The sequence below is a fragment of the Panthera onca genome, chromosome D2, assembly GCF_046562875.1.
Source record: "Panthera onca isolate mPanOnc1 chromosome D2, mPanOnc1 haplotype 2, whole genome shotgun sequence".
NCBI classification, from domain to species: Eukaryota; Metazoa; Chordata; class Mammalia; order Carnivora; family Felidae; genus Panthera; species Panthera onca.
The window spans coordinates 28,221,164-28,236,962 of record NC_138349.1 but is presented as its reverse complement, the minus strand read 5'-3'; the positions used below and the strand labels follow the sequence as shown (position 1 = coordinate 28,236,962).

Genomic DNA, 15,799 nt, shown 5'->3' with positions numbered 1-15,799 from the left:
CAGTGAAGGGGGAGGGGTCATATGTTATTTCTGGGGAGGCAAGTGACTCCAATGCCAAGGGACCCTGGATTAAAAGCTCTCCAGGTTTGGGGTGGGAGACAGAGGACACTTTGAAAAAGAAAAAAGAAAAAAAAAAAAAACCTTTGGGGAGGGAGTGGCTGGAATCAGAGCTTAGATAAAAAGAAGATGAATTTGTCTTGAGCTAGGTCCTTGGATGAAGCAGGCAGGATTCAGGGTCAGACAAGACTTGCCTGTAGCTAAGGGGATGGACTTGGATATAGAGCATTCCCAGGCGGACTGCTGTGTGTCCCGGGTATACCCAGGAAGGAGCTGGGAAGCAGCCAGAGGGGAAGAGAACTGTTGCTGTCGCTGCTGGGGCTGCTGGGGGCACAGAGACAGGGCCCAGCCTGTCCCCTGAGCAGCCTGAAAGCCAGGGGATTCTAGCATTTTCCATCTCTTTGAGAAGTTGTTAGTCAAATCTGTCATGGACAGCATCTGAGAAATGGGACCTTTCCTCCAGTCTCTGATAGACTTGTGGACGCGGCATTCATTGTCCACGAGTCAGGATCCCCGGTTCTCATCCTGGTTCTGCCTCATCCTGGTTCTGCCGACAGAACCAGTTTTAGCTAGCTGCGGGAATGAAGAGAAGTCATTTAACCTCTCTGGACCTCAGCTTTCTCATTTGTAAAGGGGGGGGGAGGGGGGAGCGGGGAGGGCTGATGCGACAAACTAGAGATACCGCTGCTACTAGTGTCCTATGATCTTCTAAGACCTGAGGAGCATTGACAGCCTCAGCCGTGTCCCCCTCCCCTTACTCGTGCTCTGTGCTCTGTGCTCTGAAGCCTCCCGCCTGAGCAGCACAGATGCAACTCCAAAGAGGCTCGCTTTCTGCTCTCTCCCTCTTCCCCTCCCCCCTCACACACACACACACACACACACACACACACACACACACAGCCTCCTTGCCCCCTGTACTGTGCATCCCAGGACTCCCAATCATCCATAAAATTTGCTGTGGTTGGGAAGGAGCCTGGGGCCAGGGCACCCCAACAGAAAAGCTGACTCTGTGTATTTCTGTTAACAGAAAAAAAGAAGAAAAGCCTAGCAGAGCTGGAGAGCGGGGCACCAAGGCACAAAGTTAACACTGGTAAGGACTCTCCAAATGGGGAGAGGGAGCATTGGGAACGGAAGAGAGCCAGGAAAGGTGAAGAGAGAGAAAGAGAAGGCGCAGCTCAGCTGCAGGGGACTCACGCGGAGAGTGAGGAGTGAAACGCGCTGACAGCCTTGTCAGGAAATCACCTCGAAGCATCCCACACCCTGGTCTGTCAGTTCCATCTCCCCAGGGGAGGAGCCCCTGTGAGTCACTGCTGCCGTCGGTCCCCTGGATTTCACTCCCCACCCCCCAAGCATACAGCTCTGCTCCAGAAGGGAATTAATTTCTGGCTCTTATTTTCTTCACCTGGAGAAGTGCTGGGCATTTTGGCAGCATAAGGAGAGAGGAGAGAAGCAGAAGTCACGACTGCCTAGGGCGGGGGGTGGCTGGGGGACACCTAGGGTGGCGCTGAGTGACCCAGGGCAGTGTGGTGCCTTGGACTGAGCTGGTCTTCTAGGCAAGCACGGTACTTAAGGAAGAAGGGGTTTTTGCTCTAACAGCATGGGGCCTGGGACAGCAGTAGGCCACCTAGGACCCGTCAGGGGCCCTGGAAAAAAACTGGGCTCTTGTTTAAACTCAGTCCTGCTGAAGGGGAGGCTTGGAGTTGGAGGGAGTGGTTCGGGCAGCCTCATTTGTGGAGCGGAGAGTCTCTCTCTCTCTCTCTCTCAGCCCTGGGGGGGTCAGAAATGAGTCCCGCTTTCTTCAGGCACACTCTGGGGGTTCTTCTCTGGCCCTGCCTCCTTTTTCCTAGCGCCTCTTCAGTTGGTATAAACCTCATGTTCTGGCCCCAGTCCTGACTGTCACCCCCAGAGCTTCCCCCATCACGTCACCCATCCATCACCTTCCTAAGGTGACAGACTCTGCGTCTGTCTCTAGGAATCCTTTTTATTGTTTTTATTTTTACAATCTAGTACATGAATATAGGATTAGAGGAATTTCAAACGATCCAGAAATGCGTAGAGTAAGAAGGAAAAGCCCCTCTTTCCTCTTTCCCGCTAATCTTATTCTCTTCTCTGTAAGTTACCGCTCTGAACAATTTGGTGTGTATTCTTCTAGATCTTTTACATATCTACCATACACGTACAGTCGGACAGACGCGCACACAAATTAGACTGAAAAACAATTACTATATAGATTTATCATGCCATACTACTATCTTATTATTTGTTCTTTTCACTTAAAAACTATCAGAGATATTTTCCAGGCCAACACATAAGGATACACCTCAACACATATAGATGTTTCACATGGCACTCCATAATAGATTTCACCAGTTCCTTATTGGTGGACCTTTTTGTTATTCCCAAGTTTTTCTTTTACAAACGATGCCACGGTAAGCCTTCTTAAATGTATGTCATTTTGTACAAGAATGAGTGATTCTGGGGCGCCTGGGTGGCTCAGTTGGTTAAGCGTCTGACTTTGGCTCAGGTCATGGTCTCATGGTTCTTGAGTTCGAGCCCCACGTTGGGCTCTGTGCTGACAGCTCAGAGCCTGGAGCCTGCTTCAGATTCTGTGTGTCCCTCTCTCTCTGTCCCTCCCCTGCTCATGCTCTGTCTCTTTCTCAAAAATAAATAAACATTAAAAATTGTTTTAAAAAGAATGAGTATTTATGAGATTCAGAATTCTAAAAACGGCACCACTGGGTCCAAAGACACTCGCTGTATATCTAACTTTGATTTTTCCTTTAAGCTTGAAACCGACATTTCCAAGCAAGTGCCCGTGGATGCTTACAAGATGGTGATCTGGTTATTTCCAGGTAACTGTCTCCAACACTTCAAACTCAGTAAGTCCAGTTCCAAGCTCATTATTCCCTCCCTTCCATCCTGCTACTCTGCCTCCCAGACTACGTTGGTCAGCATCACCCTATAGATCTTGTCACCCACATGCCACACCTTGGGTCATCTTTGACCAAGGTGTCTGCGTGTCCAGATTTGCCCAGGATTGTTCAGTGTATGTCTACTGTCTTGGTAAAATGACCGATAGTACTCTTTTCATCCTCAAAACCATTCTGGATTGGACAATAAATTATATGGTCACGCTATTCTTCCTCATCTCTGATTCCTGTTCAACCCATCAGTAAGTCCCACCAACATCGTTAGGCTTCGGTGATGACAGGCTCTTAAACTAGCCTCCCTGCTCTGTATTTCTCCTCTGTTCAACTCATCCTTAGACCTCACCACCAGTCTTGTCTATTTAGGCCACGACTTTTATCTTCTTACTCTCTTGCTTCCCATTGCCTACAAGACGGAGTCCACTCTAGACCCATCTTATGCCATAGCTGTCCAGAGAACATACACCCATCCGACAGGTCAGGAATCTGTATCGCATTATCTGGAGAAGGGCTAGTAATCAGGCACTGGAAAAATTGTTCCATGCCCCCTAGATCTGCATGAGATGGCCTGGCAAGAGGAAGACAAATTAATAATTGATGAAGAGAAAAGATTTCATGTGGTCTGAATGAATCCTGGAAAGTGGCTTGGTGTCTCTCTGAATTCAGATCTGGGGGTGTCCATAGAGAGAGGTCTCCTTGGGCAACACCACCCCCCCCAACTCACGTTTTCTCCCCACCGCTCACCTGCTTTTTCCCCTGGTTTCACAAAATTCCAGCCAGTTTTCCTCCATTTCTTGTTCCAGGGCTGGAGTCCTCAGGGACCTCTTTTCATGTTTGGCCATTTCTGGTTGGCTCTCATCCAGCTGCTGCCTGCCTGCTGCACTCCAGGCCAACTGGGAGCAGCATTCTACAGGATCGAGGAGAACAGGAACACCCAATCCTTGGGTAAGAGTAAGGGTGGCAACATAGAGCCCATTGTATGTATATGTGGTATTGTTAGAGTCAGCCTTCAAATGCTTCAAGCCACATCCTGGGGGAACTATTCTAGGGAAACTTCAGGGTGGGATTAGTCAGAACTCCCTCTTCCTCCCCCACCACATTAACCCCTACCCACCTGAGTCTTTATGGTAAGCCTCCAGACCTCTTCACCAAATCTAAGGGCACCTGCAGCCTTTCCACTCCCTTCCCTGGCATCCCCTCCCTTCACTCAGATGTTGCCAAATGGATGGTGAGCCTGGATAGATCCTGGTGGCCAAATTCCAAACAAAGGGGGAGGCTTCCTGGCCCCCCGCCAGTGTTCCGTCCATGGTAATTTGGCAGGAAAGCGCCAGCTGCATATATCTGCACATCTGTTTATGCCTCTGGCTTGTTATTTATTCTCTGCCTTTCATGGGCAGCAAAGCCAGAGCGCACCTCAACTCTTCCCAAGTTAGATTAACCAGGAAAGAAGGCTGGGACACTCAGTCACAACAATTGCTGATGTTCATTGAAGGGTATGCCTTCTCTAGCAGCTGCTGCCACTTTTCAAAGAGACGCAGAGGAGAGGCATGAAAGGGAAGGGAGGAGGCGGGAAAGGGTGGGAGGAGAGGGAAGGAGAGACGAGGGAGGGCTGTGGAGTTAGAGTTTGTAGTTATGTTGGGAGTCCTTCAGGCAGATGGGCCGATCCCTGACCCCACTGGAGATGGGGAGAGCTGGCCAGCCAGTCTGAAACACAATCACTCTGACCTTCCTTCCTGCTAGATACCGTATTTCAGCGTGTGTGTGTGTGTGTGTGTGTGTGTGTGTGTGTGTGTGTGTTCTTGTATGCTGTGGGTGAGCAACAATCCTGGGGATAAGGCTTTTTAACAGAGGTTACATAAGACAGGCTTCTTGAGGTGCTTAAATAACTTTTCTTGAGGAATTCCTGGGATGAAGTATGTGGTGAAGAACCAGGGCCAAGCTCTGTCCCTGGGATTAAGAAGGAGAAGGAGCGAGGAGAGAGAGGAGAAGGAGGGAGAGAGGGAGGGATAAAAGGAAGGGCAGGAGGAGGAAAAGGAAGGAGTGTTAAAGAGTAGAGAAACACGTTCAGCAGGGAAGAAAGACGGATGGGTGGAGGGGCCTGGAAGTTTGGAGATCCTTGGCATAGGTGCTATCCTTGGTCCTGACTGACAAAGGTCCCAGGAATATCCCAGAGTCCCTGTCCTGGATGGTCCTCCCAACTCCCTACAATATCCTTTGAAAGGGACTGAAGGATTTTTAGAGTAGGAACAAAGCTCTGGAGCTCATCTGGTGAGAACTGAATGCACAGATCTGACCCCTCCCAATCTTACCCCATCTCCCTCTCCTGCCTTTTTCAAAGCAACCCCCTGTCCAGTCAATGCTCCTTGCAGGGGACAGATAGGTGTGGGCCCAGAGAACCCTGGGTAGGGCTCCTGGTTAAAAGTGCAGGCATCTGAGCCCTGGGGACCCTTGGCCTGAGTGGAGGAAAGCGGGGGTGCCCTAGTGTGGGGAGCGCCAGCCTGGTCAGACTTAAAGCAACTAAACCCTACCAAATTCTGGACAGACATTTTGCTTCTACTTTCCCTCACCTCCTTTGCAAAACCCAGATACCAACATCATTTTTACCCTCCTTCAAAAAATTATATGTAACGAGCTGTTCACAGGCAGTACTTGCACAGATGGGGGTTTAATCAGCTGGAGTCTAAGCACACGGGCATTCCAGCCTAATCCAATTCCCATCCGTTCATTAGGGGAAATATTCATCACCCAGAGATTACAGCAGGGCCAAAGCTCTGAATGGATTCTAAAGAGCTGTCACTGGAGCAGTAACCACACCCGCCGAGACAGGAGGCCAGATTGTGCAGAGGGGGCCTGGCAGCCCCTGGCCATGCCCCGAGACCCCTGGTCCTATGAGGCTACTTCATAGTTTTTGCTTTTGTTTTTGCTTTGAGATTCACTGTTTACAGGCCTGGGGGCCAGGCACCAAGGGGGAAGATAGGGAAATATCAACTGCCTTTGGGAGTCCCTGTTTAGAGGGGAGACACATCATCCCTTGCTTGTAGGGAACCCCCAGTCTAATGGGGAGAGAAATGGCCCCCACTTTCTAGACTGCTCTCCGAAGAGTGCTAACTTATAAGTGACAGACATCTTTGTCCTAAAATCTCTAGCAAGAAGCAAGAAATTACCTCCTCGTGAAGGCAGAGGTAAGAGCATGACTCCTACCAGTCCCTACAGCAAATCAGCGGCAGAAGTTGGGCACAGAAGGCAAGCTGCAGACTCCAGACTAAGGAACACCATGACTTCCCTTCTACCATGGGGGGAACTGGGCCAGGAGAAGCCAGGGAGAAGGGCAAGGGACATCTCCAAGGTTGGCCTCTCCCGAATAGATGAGACTCTCATTGGTGTCAAGTGACTTTCACCTTCTGGCATTGAGAATCTTGACTATTTCCCTGTGGTACCTGCCCACATCCCCACTTGAAGTTCAGAAAACCTATTTGTTGATCTCCACTGGCTTCCCTGGTGCCACTCTATGTCGCCATTTTTCTCTTATCCTCCCTGGTAGTGTTGGTGGGTGTGTTGCCTCAGGTGGCACAAACTCATCCCAGAGTGTGTCTGACCCAAGGGCAAGGCATTCAAGGGCTAGACTGTGGCCTCAAAGTCTGTAGCGTTTCCTGCCACCTTCAATCCTAGACAGTCCTATGGGCTGAGGAGAACTGTCACCTGCATCCCCTGTCTCCTCTGCCCTTCTGCTCACCTGGCCCAGGACAAAAGTAGGGGAGGGAGAGAATGGAGCATGTGGCCCACCTTCCCCTAGGGGTGAGGGAGAACTTCCTGGACCAAGCACACTGAAATGGAGACCTGAAGGGTAAGGGGGAAATGCCCAAGTGTGGGGCAGGATGGGGACTGTCACCCTTATTGGCCCCTTCTGCTCCTCACACCTCTTTTCTCCCAGACTTGTGGGACCGCTTCTTGGCTCAGGGCCCTTCAGTCCAGTCTCCTCAAGAGGTCCTCCTCCACTAGCCACACCCTGCCCAGCATCCAGCTTCCCCAGAGACTTCCCAACTCTGGGATTACACCGGGACACTTTCCCCCAGGGATTCAGTTGAAAGACTGAGGACCCAGAGAAGAAGGATCCAGAGAGGGTGGGATCCAGGTATTCCTCAAAGGGAGCACCTGGTGGCAAGAAGGCACGTGGTGCTGCTGCTCCCAGGGCCACGACCTCAGGTGGGGATCAGAGACCTGGGGCAGAGGGAGCTGACAGAGGGGACGAGATCCAGATAAGAAATGAACAAGCAGGTGAACCACAGGGATACCTGAGAGTTCTGGGCTGTGGGGATCTGTAAACACCCTCTCATTCCAGCACAGATGTAACCTACCTGGGACATGGGACCTGGAGCCACATCCTGCTGCTGAATGGGAAATGGCAATACGGTCAGGAGCCTGGCTTCAAACTCTGTTTTCACCCTTCCTAGCCATGGCATCTTTGGTCAGCCACTGCTGTGTATCTGACTCTTGTTTCTTTATTTGTAAAAGTTAGGCTGAGAACCCAGGACAGAGATTTATTACAAGGAATTGGCTGATGTGATTGTGGGGGTTGGCATTCTGAGTGGCATCCTGGGTTCTTGATGCTCTGACTCCTTCTAAGGGGGTGGGCCTGAGTGGGGCGGAGCATGCGTTATCATAATATATGCATATTTTATATGCAGGAGATCTATTTCAAGGAACTGGTTTCCGCAACTGTGGAGGTTGGCTAGGCAAGTACAAAATCTGTAGGTCATGCAATCAGGAAGGAAAGAGAATAGCTCAGGAACAAGTTGGACCCCGGGGCAATGGTAAGGCCATTGTCCACAGCCCATCAGGAAGAGGAGTCTAGCAAGCAGAGGGCAGCCGGAGTGTCCTTCATCAGGAAGTGTGTCCCTTTCAAGGGCTTGCCTGCTTAGGCCAGGCTCACAGGGGATATTCTCCCTAAAGTTGACTAATTAGGGACTTTAATTACATCCTTCAAATCCCTTTGCAGCAGGCCCTAGATGAGTGTTTGCTTGAATAACAGGGAGAGGGTGTGTGTTTGCTACAAAGTGACGGCCGCCCTCCCGTTCTCGGAGAGAGTGTAGCCTGGTTGACCCGTCAAAGGAAATCACACGGCAAAAATGATTTTTATGAAGATTAACTATTAGATACTCTTTGGGACAGTTTCCCGACAGCTGGGACTCGCTCGGAAATTTACGCACCAAGGAGCTGAGGCTCTGCTTCTCTTAACAGAGGGGACCTGAAGAGGTTCCGGCCATAGTTGTCTTTGGTCAGAAGCGAGGGTGTCTCTGTGGGGCTCCTGAGGTGTGTGGATATGGCACATCATGGGGAGGACCTCAAGATCAACCAGTGCTCCGGAGATGCCCTGCCCTGGCAGTTGGGGCCACCGCAGCCAGAGCTGCGGCAGCAGATGACCGTCCCGGCCCTTGGTGACCGGTGGGGCTGCAGCAGGTAATTACCGGGCAGAGGCTGGGAACTGACAGGGTAATTATTAGCTTCTAATTGCAGGGCAAACCCAGGCCGAGATCCTTCTCTCCAAAGCAGAGGGCATTACTATTTGCATAGCAATTAATTACTTTGGGAGCTGCGGAATTTAATTACCCACTCGTCCGCAGGAGCCAATAATTAAATTACTCTCAGAAACAGGGTATTTATTTCCCAGTTAGGCTGAGCAGGTAGCTCCTACCTTGGGGAGTGAGCCTGGGTGGTGACCCCTGAACCAATGGTTGGCCCCCTGGCCTGAGCACTCAGAGTGGCAACCTCAGTGCCGCAGGAGGGAGTGTCCGCCCCGTGACGCAGACGGACGCTCGACACACAAAGATGCAGGCCCTCGTGGAGCACGCTCAGACCCCGGGGGCTGGCTCTCACACACGTGGTCGCCGGTGGAGGCAGGGACGCGCGCGCGCACCCACAGCGTCATGTAAACCATGGACGTAGCAAGAAGGGCAAAAAGACCAAACAGGGCACTTTTGCTCTGTCGTTTGGCCACAGCTGCTTGGCCTAACTTGTGTCAAAATGTCAAAATGTATTTTTAGTACCGTGTACTGTGGTCAACAGACTGATTCTGAGTCCATCTAGTCCTTCTAGAATCTCTTTTCATCCCCGATTCCTCTCAGGGCTGTGTCGGGGTTGGGAGAGGCTTAGGACAGCGTGGGGCTTAGGGAAGGATTGAAGAACATCACTTGGTAATAATTTAAAAAGTCGGAGAGTTTAATGTTCCTGCATCAAAATGTCTGTGTCAAGATGTCATATACTCTTGAGAGATGGGGGCCTCTGGAGTCCTCCAAACAGAGTGGCCCTTGGGAGCAGGGCTGTGTTAGGTTCAGTCCTTACTTCTTCTTCATAGAAGGCAAGGTGGGGCTGGGGTCATGGAGGTAAGAAGGAGCTGAGGGGAGGGGGAAGCCACCAAGGGTGTGTCTGGATCAGCTCACCCGCTGACTGGGACAGCCTGTCCCCCAGGCCTGAGAAAGCCTAGAGGTCTGGTGGCATCATTCCCGTTTCCCCATGGCTGTCCCCCAAGTCCACCTGCCCTGTTCTCCACCTCGCTGCCTGGGCAGTCAGTAGCTGCCAGCTAGTTGAGGCAAGGCTTTTGCAGAGTGTGGGGTGACGTGTCTGGCTCCGGTGCTGGGGATCCCAGCGGTAGGACCGCCTGCTGCTGGTGATGAGACGCCCAGTCCTCTGGGCCAGTGGACCTGGGGTCTTTGTGTGCCACCACCCTCAGAGGAAGGATGGAAGAGATCTGGCTCGCCTCCCTCACTCTTCGCTCCGGGAAGGGTCTCAGGCGAATCAAGTGGGCGCTGGTTATTCTGGCCTTTTAGATTCCCCCTCCCTTTCCCCCAGGTGACATTATTGAGCCCCTGCTCTGTGCAGGTCCAGAGCCAGGCCACCTCCCTGCCCTGCTGCCTTTGGTTGCGTTCCCAACTGACATTGGCGCCCAGCCCTGACCTCTTGCACCCCTCCTCCCAAAGCCTAGAGCTGAGCCCTGCTCCGACCCCTCCAGCTTGGCCTCAGGGCCTCCCGGGGTGGGATCCTATAGGCGCTTCTAATGCAGTTCTCCCTGACTCTGTTCAGGGCACCCACCACCAAGGAAGAGCCAGGGCCGGCCCTCAGCCCAGGCTGCTGACAGCAGCGATTCATCTCCATCACAGTAATGGCGTCCCCATTAATCGGCCATAAACTAATAAAGCAAGCACTTTCCACCCCATACCCCCCCCCCCCAACTTCATTAAGTCTTTAGTACATTAATATGTCTTACTTAGTGTCAGCTAAGCCTCTTTCTCCGTTTGGGGTGGAGCACGGTGGGATGGGCGCCTTGCCCGGTGGGCGGGTGACCATGACCCCTCCTGTGGCCTGGGCAGAGGGTCTGCTGACTCAGGGCCACCCACCCCCCTCTCCCTCCTTCTCCGCCCACCGCCCGCTGAGAGGCCCTAGAGGCCCAGGGAAGCAGGAGCAGGAGGAACAGGAAGAAGTGGGGAGAAGCCGAGGTGCAGGGTGGAAAGAGAAGGAGGAGGAGGGAGGGACTGAGGAGGAAGGGGGCTGGCAGGAAAGGAGGAGACGGGATGGGGGAGGAGCCGTGCACCTCCAAATTAAATTTGTGATTCAGGCATCAGATGGGCCGACAGCCAGAGATTAATTCGACTGATCGAGTTATAAAGAGCGGGAGGCCTGGGTAATCAATCTTGCAGCTGTCAGGCCGACAGGCAGGAGTATTAACCTGGCGAGACGGCACATACCGAGGACTTCTTCATTTCATTCACCCCAACCACGTCCCTGACCACCTCTGGCCTGTCTCTCCAAATAATAATAATTGTGGCTGTTAACGATGACAGAGACAGGCTCTTCTGCCAGGGCCTTCTCTCCAGGAACTCCCGCCCGCTGCTCAGTGTGACCAGAAGGCAGAGCAAGTAACAGCCGGTGGCCCTCCTTGAGAGGTGGGGAAATCGAGGCAGGGACTCCAACAAGACCTTCAGACGGGCCAGAGGTGGGGTTCGGAAGGCACTTGGAGATAAGGACACTGTTCTAGATCCCTCTTGCTCCCCAGGGAAGGAGCTGTCCCCCAACGAGGGGGCACAAACCCGTGGCACTTTCAGCTCTGGCTGAGGAAGCTGGGCTCCAGCTGTCTCCTCCTCTGGCCTCTGCCCACCCCGAGCACAGCTCTGAGTGCTGAGTGGGCTGCTTGGGGGCCCCACCCCGGCCTTGGGCTGGGGCCCTGTTCTTGCTGGCAAGCCACCTTTCCTGCTCCCTCTCCTCGCCCGACAGTGTCAGTCCGCACCTGGGGTGGGGTGGGGGTCTCCCTGCAGAGACTTGTGGAAACACCATCCCTTGGGCAGAGAAGGGGTGTGTGGGGGGGTGGATACTGCCTTGAAGTTGACGCCTCTCTCAGTTCCGGCTAATTTTCACATCCTTCAAACTCTGATATCTCTTTCTTCCTTGCTCCGGGGAAAGGAAGGGGGAAGAAGGCACAGTGTGTGTGTGTGTGTGTGTGTGTGTGTGTGTGTGTAGTTTTGGGGGGCCGTGTATAAAGATGTGATGCGGGCATGTAAAAAGATACCTTTAGGGTATGAGGGAAGTGAACCAGGACTGAGTCAGCCCTCTGAAATCCTCAGGCCAGGGTGCACTGTAAGTAGTGAAGGCCTTGGACGGTCAAGGTGAGGAGACAGGAGTCCTCTCCTCCTTTCTTAGTAAGAACCAGGCATAGCGTTACTTGAGGGGCCATGGTCCCTCTAGTGCTCTAACAACGTTATCTATTATTATGTTGTGATTATTATTGCCAATCTAGGGACCACCCCACCCTGCAGACAACAATACAATTCTCATTTATTGTGTTCTAAGTATTTCTAGATTCTTGCTAAGCGTTTTATGTATGTTACAACTTTAATGTTCACAAAAAGCTCTACAGAGTAGGTTCAATTTTCAGTCGCATTTTACAGAAGAACACTTGAGGTTCAGAAGGGTTTGGGTACTTGCTTAAGCTGGCGTTGCCAGGAAATGGTAAAGCCAATAGTTGCCCTGCCCAGCGCCTCAGTACAGGCTGACTTTGCCCAAGGCCCCCAAATTCACTTGCACTCCACCGTGGCCCCTCCTCAGCATCCCCTATTGGCTGATTCTGGATATCTCCAGCTGAGGTTCCCTGGGCACCGGATCCCTCTGGGTGTGAGGAGGGTGGGGAGGGTGGTGCTGTTTGTTCAGAGGGTGGGGTGGGGGGGGGCTGGGTGTCAGAGAACACTCATCCAGGGCAAAGAGAAGAATAGGGCCCCGCCCGGGGAGGCTACTCAGTGCCCTAGAGTAACCCCAGGGAGTAGGATTGCCCCCTCCCCAGGCCCCATGGCCTTTTGGGAAAGGAGAGGGTGCTGACTTACCCACATCCCCCCCCTCCCCAGGGATGGAACAATTGGAGGGATGCCATGCTGGGTGTGTGTGGCAGGGAGGGATCCTGACTTGGATGGATCTAGAGAGAAAGCTCTCGCTCTCTTGCCTGACCCCAGCTGGGGCTGGGTCGGGGTTGGGGTGGGGGAGTGGGTCTGACTGGGGAGGCAGCCAGGCCAGCCCCTCTCCCAGGCTCCCTGGGACCCATTTCAAGTGGCTGCTTCCAGGCTGGGCCAGCCAGAGGGAGGGGGAGCGGGAACAGGGAGACTGCTTCCAAGCAAAGGTTCAAGGGTCTCCCTTCCTGAGCCCCTGCCCCCTTGCTCAGGGCAGCCATTGATTCCACGCTGTCAGTCTCAGCGTCTACTCCTTATTCTTTATCCGGGGCCAAGCGAAGGAGAGTACGTGCCACCCCCCGCCCATCTGGAGGTCGTTCTTGTACTTGGGGTGGGGATGGACGAGGTCCCCTGGCATAGACCCTCAGGGACCAGAATCCCCAAGTCTGAAGGCTTTGATCATGGGGGTAGCTGGGGATTTAACCTGTTGTGGCTACCCTCGCACACTTCTGTCCCCACCCACCTTCTCCTTCATGCCAGATCCTGCATTGAGGCCTGGGCTTTAACAGTTCAGGGGCCTCTTGTGACAGTAGTGTTGGGGGGCGGGGGCAGCGTTCTCTGGTTTCTAGCTTTCTCGCCCCATCAAGGCGGGAGTAGAATGAGACCCATTCTCATTCTCAAGACAGTAGAATGAGCTGTCTTGTCATGAGCACCATGATGGCCCCTCGAATCTTCTCTATGCCCTAGCTCCCCATCTAGGTAATAGGGAACTGCCTCCATGATCTCTGCCTCTTCTGCCTTAGGAGGGGGAAAGGTGGGTTGTTGGGGAAGGAGAGAGGAGAGATCTTTTAAGGCAAATCATGTAGAACATCTCTTTCAAAACCTGGCTGTCTCTCAAAGCCTCAGTTTCTTCATCTGTAAAATGGGAGAAATAATGCCTACTTCCGTGGCTTGTGGCGGTGCTCAAGTGAGATGGCAGGGAGGGTCTCGCACTGTGTCTGGCACATTGTGGGTGCTGAATAAATATCAAACCCATCAGCCAGAGCAGGGCAAGAGCTAGGGGTGTGGTGGAGGTGTGGGCTTTAGGGGAGAATGACTCTTTCTCGCCCTCTGCCTTCCTTACCTCCTGGCTCCTGATCCCTTACCCGGTGACAAGCCCAGGCAGAGGCCTTGGACTTGGACGCCCCACTCTGAAGAGCTCTTGGACAAGGCTGGGAGAATGTCTGTGTGCCGGACAGGGATATACTCGAGGACTGGGTGTGATTCCACATCCCTGTTTCAAGAATGGAATTGTTTGGACATCAGCCAGGTGGTATATGTGAGTGTGTGTGTCGGTGCACGTGTGTGTGTGTGTCAGTGCACATGTGTGTGTGTGTGTGTGTGTGTGTGTGTGTGTGTGTGTGTCTAGGCTCAATGGCTGGCATCAAAATACTTGCTGATTAATCTCTGTCTTCTCGTACCCAGCCCTGGTCCCCTAGAAGCTTCAGGCCTTCACTGGTGTCCAATGGGCCTGAGGGGGCAGAATCAGGCCCAGGAAGATGGATTTCCCCGGTCCCCTCAGCCCCAACCCAGCAGGGGAGGGAGAAGACTGCTTCATTATGTTTAATGGGATTATTGGGGGGGATAGTAGTCATGGGGCATTAGCTGCTAATTGGGTCCATAATAAAGTTAATAAAGCTCTTATGGTCTTTGCCATTAACTGTAATTAAGGGGGTGCTCTGTGGCAGGGTGGGGGGTGTTGGCGGGGAACGGGTACATAGCTCTTGCTGGTAGAAGGAGCCAGAACAGGAGCAGGTGATGGGGAAGCTGGCAGCCATGCCAAGGCCAGGAGCTGCACCCTGGGCTGGGCTCACCAGCAGGTCCTCTGGGAGCTGGAGGGGATGAGGTGGACAGGAAGCGAAGGGCGTCCATGATGTGCTGTACATGAGAGCAGGGGGAAATTATTAACCCCAACCCAGATGTCCATACCCTTGAGGAGGCTCAGAACACAGAAGAAATGGCACCTCCAAGGAGAGATGGTATGGACGAGCTATGAGCTTCGGGGCCTGACTCCAGCTCGGGTGTGCTGTGTGACCTTGGGGAGGTTATATAACCTCTCTCAGTCTCTGTTTCCCCCTCCATAACAGAAGGATAATGATGGCACTGTTCACGCCAGTTTCAGAAGCTGATGTGGTGGGAGGAAACCAGATGAGTGACTGGTGCTGTCATTATCTTTGGAGCTTTTATTTATTTGATTTTTTAATTATACAAGAAGTACTTAAAGTCTTATGATAATTTTTTTAACGTTTATTTATTTTTGAGAGAGAGACAGACAGACAGAAGTGAGTTGGAGGGGCAGAGAGAGAGGGAGACACAGAATCCCAAGCAGGCTCCAGGCTCTGAGCTGTAAGCACAGAGCCCGACACGGGGCCCGAACTCTCGGAACCACAAGATCATGACCTGAGCCGAAGTCGGCCACTTAACTGACCGAGCCACCCAGGTGCCCCTAAAGTCTTGTTATAGATGCAGAAGCATACGTGACATCCTCTTCCCATTTTCCCTCTCCCATCAATTTGGTGTTTATCTTTCTAGAGTTTTGGGGATACATTTATGTCATATATATGTACATAGAGAAATATATAGTTTTCTTCCTTCCTTTCCTTCCCCTCTCCACCTTCCTTCCCTTTCCTTCCTTCCTTCCTTCCTTCCTTCCTTCTTCCTCTTGCTCGTTCTCTTTTTTGACACATGGGATATTTTTGAATTGGCTTGCAATTTACTTTTTCCTCTTACATTTGTCTTTGTAGTGTTCCCATGCCAGTACATGGAGATCTACCTCATTTTTATATGGCCACTCATATTCTATTGTTCAGATATACCATCATTTATTTAAACAGTTAACCTATTCATGAGCATGTAAGTTGTTTCCAGTGTATGACATTTAACAATTTTTTTAAACATTTATTTAGTTTTTGAGAGACAGAGTGTAAGCAGGGGAGGGGCAGAGAGGGAGGGAGACACAGAATCTGAAGCAGGCTCCAGGCTCTGAGCTGTCAGCACAGAGCCGGACACGGAGCTCGAACCCACAAACCGTGAGATCATGACCTGGGCCAAAATCGTGCACTTAACTGACTGAGCTACCCAGGCGCCCCCAGTGTGTGTGTGACATTTAAACAGCAGACCATCCTTGTATTATCTTTGTGTAGTTGTTTATTTCTGTAGGCTAGATTTCTGGAAATTGAATAGTTGGGCCCCAAGAGATATGTATTTTATTTTTGTGTTATAATAAATGTGTTTGTTTTTGAAAGGTAAAGCATATACAAAGTTCAAAAAAAAAATCATAAAGTACAAAGGAGTGTAACTCCTGACCTCAGTTCCCCTTCTGGTCCTCAGTGCCACCACTGTTACTTCTTG

General features: G+C 52.0%; 1 long non-coding RNA gene across 2 annotated transcripts; it reads left to right on the top strand.

The window, feature by feature from the left end:
- The first annotated feature begins 641 nt into the window (after positions 1-641).
- On the top strand, positions 642-14,061 carry LOC132685005 (uncharacterized). 2 transcript variants are annotated; one of them, XR_009612904.3, is made up of 4 exons: positions 642-1,356; positions 2,843-2,909; positions 3,788-3,929; positions 13,874-14,061. It is a non-coding gene; the product is annotated as an uncharacterized LOC132685005 (long non-coding RNA). The 2 variants fall into 2 exon arrangements; XR_009612905.3 differs by lacking the exon at positions 13,874-14,061 and adding an exon at positions 6,131-10,457.
- Positions 14,062-15,799: the final 1,738 nt, after the last annotated feature.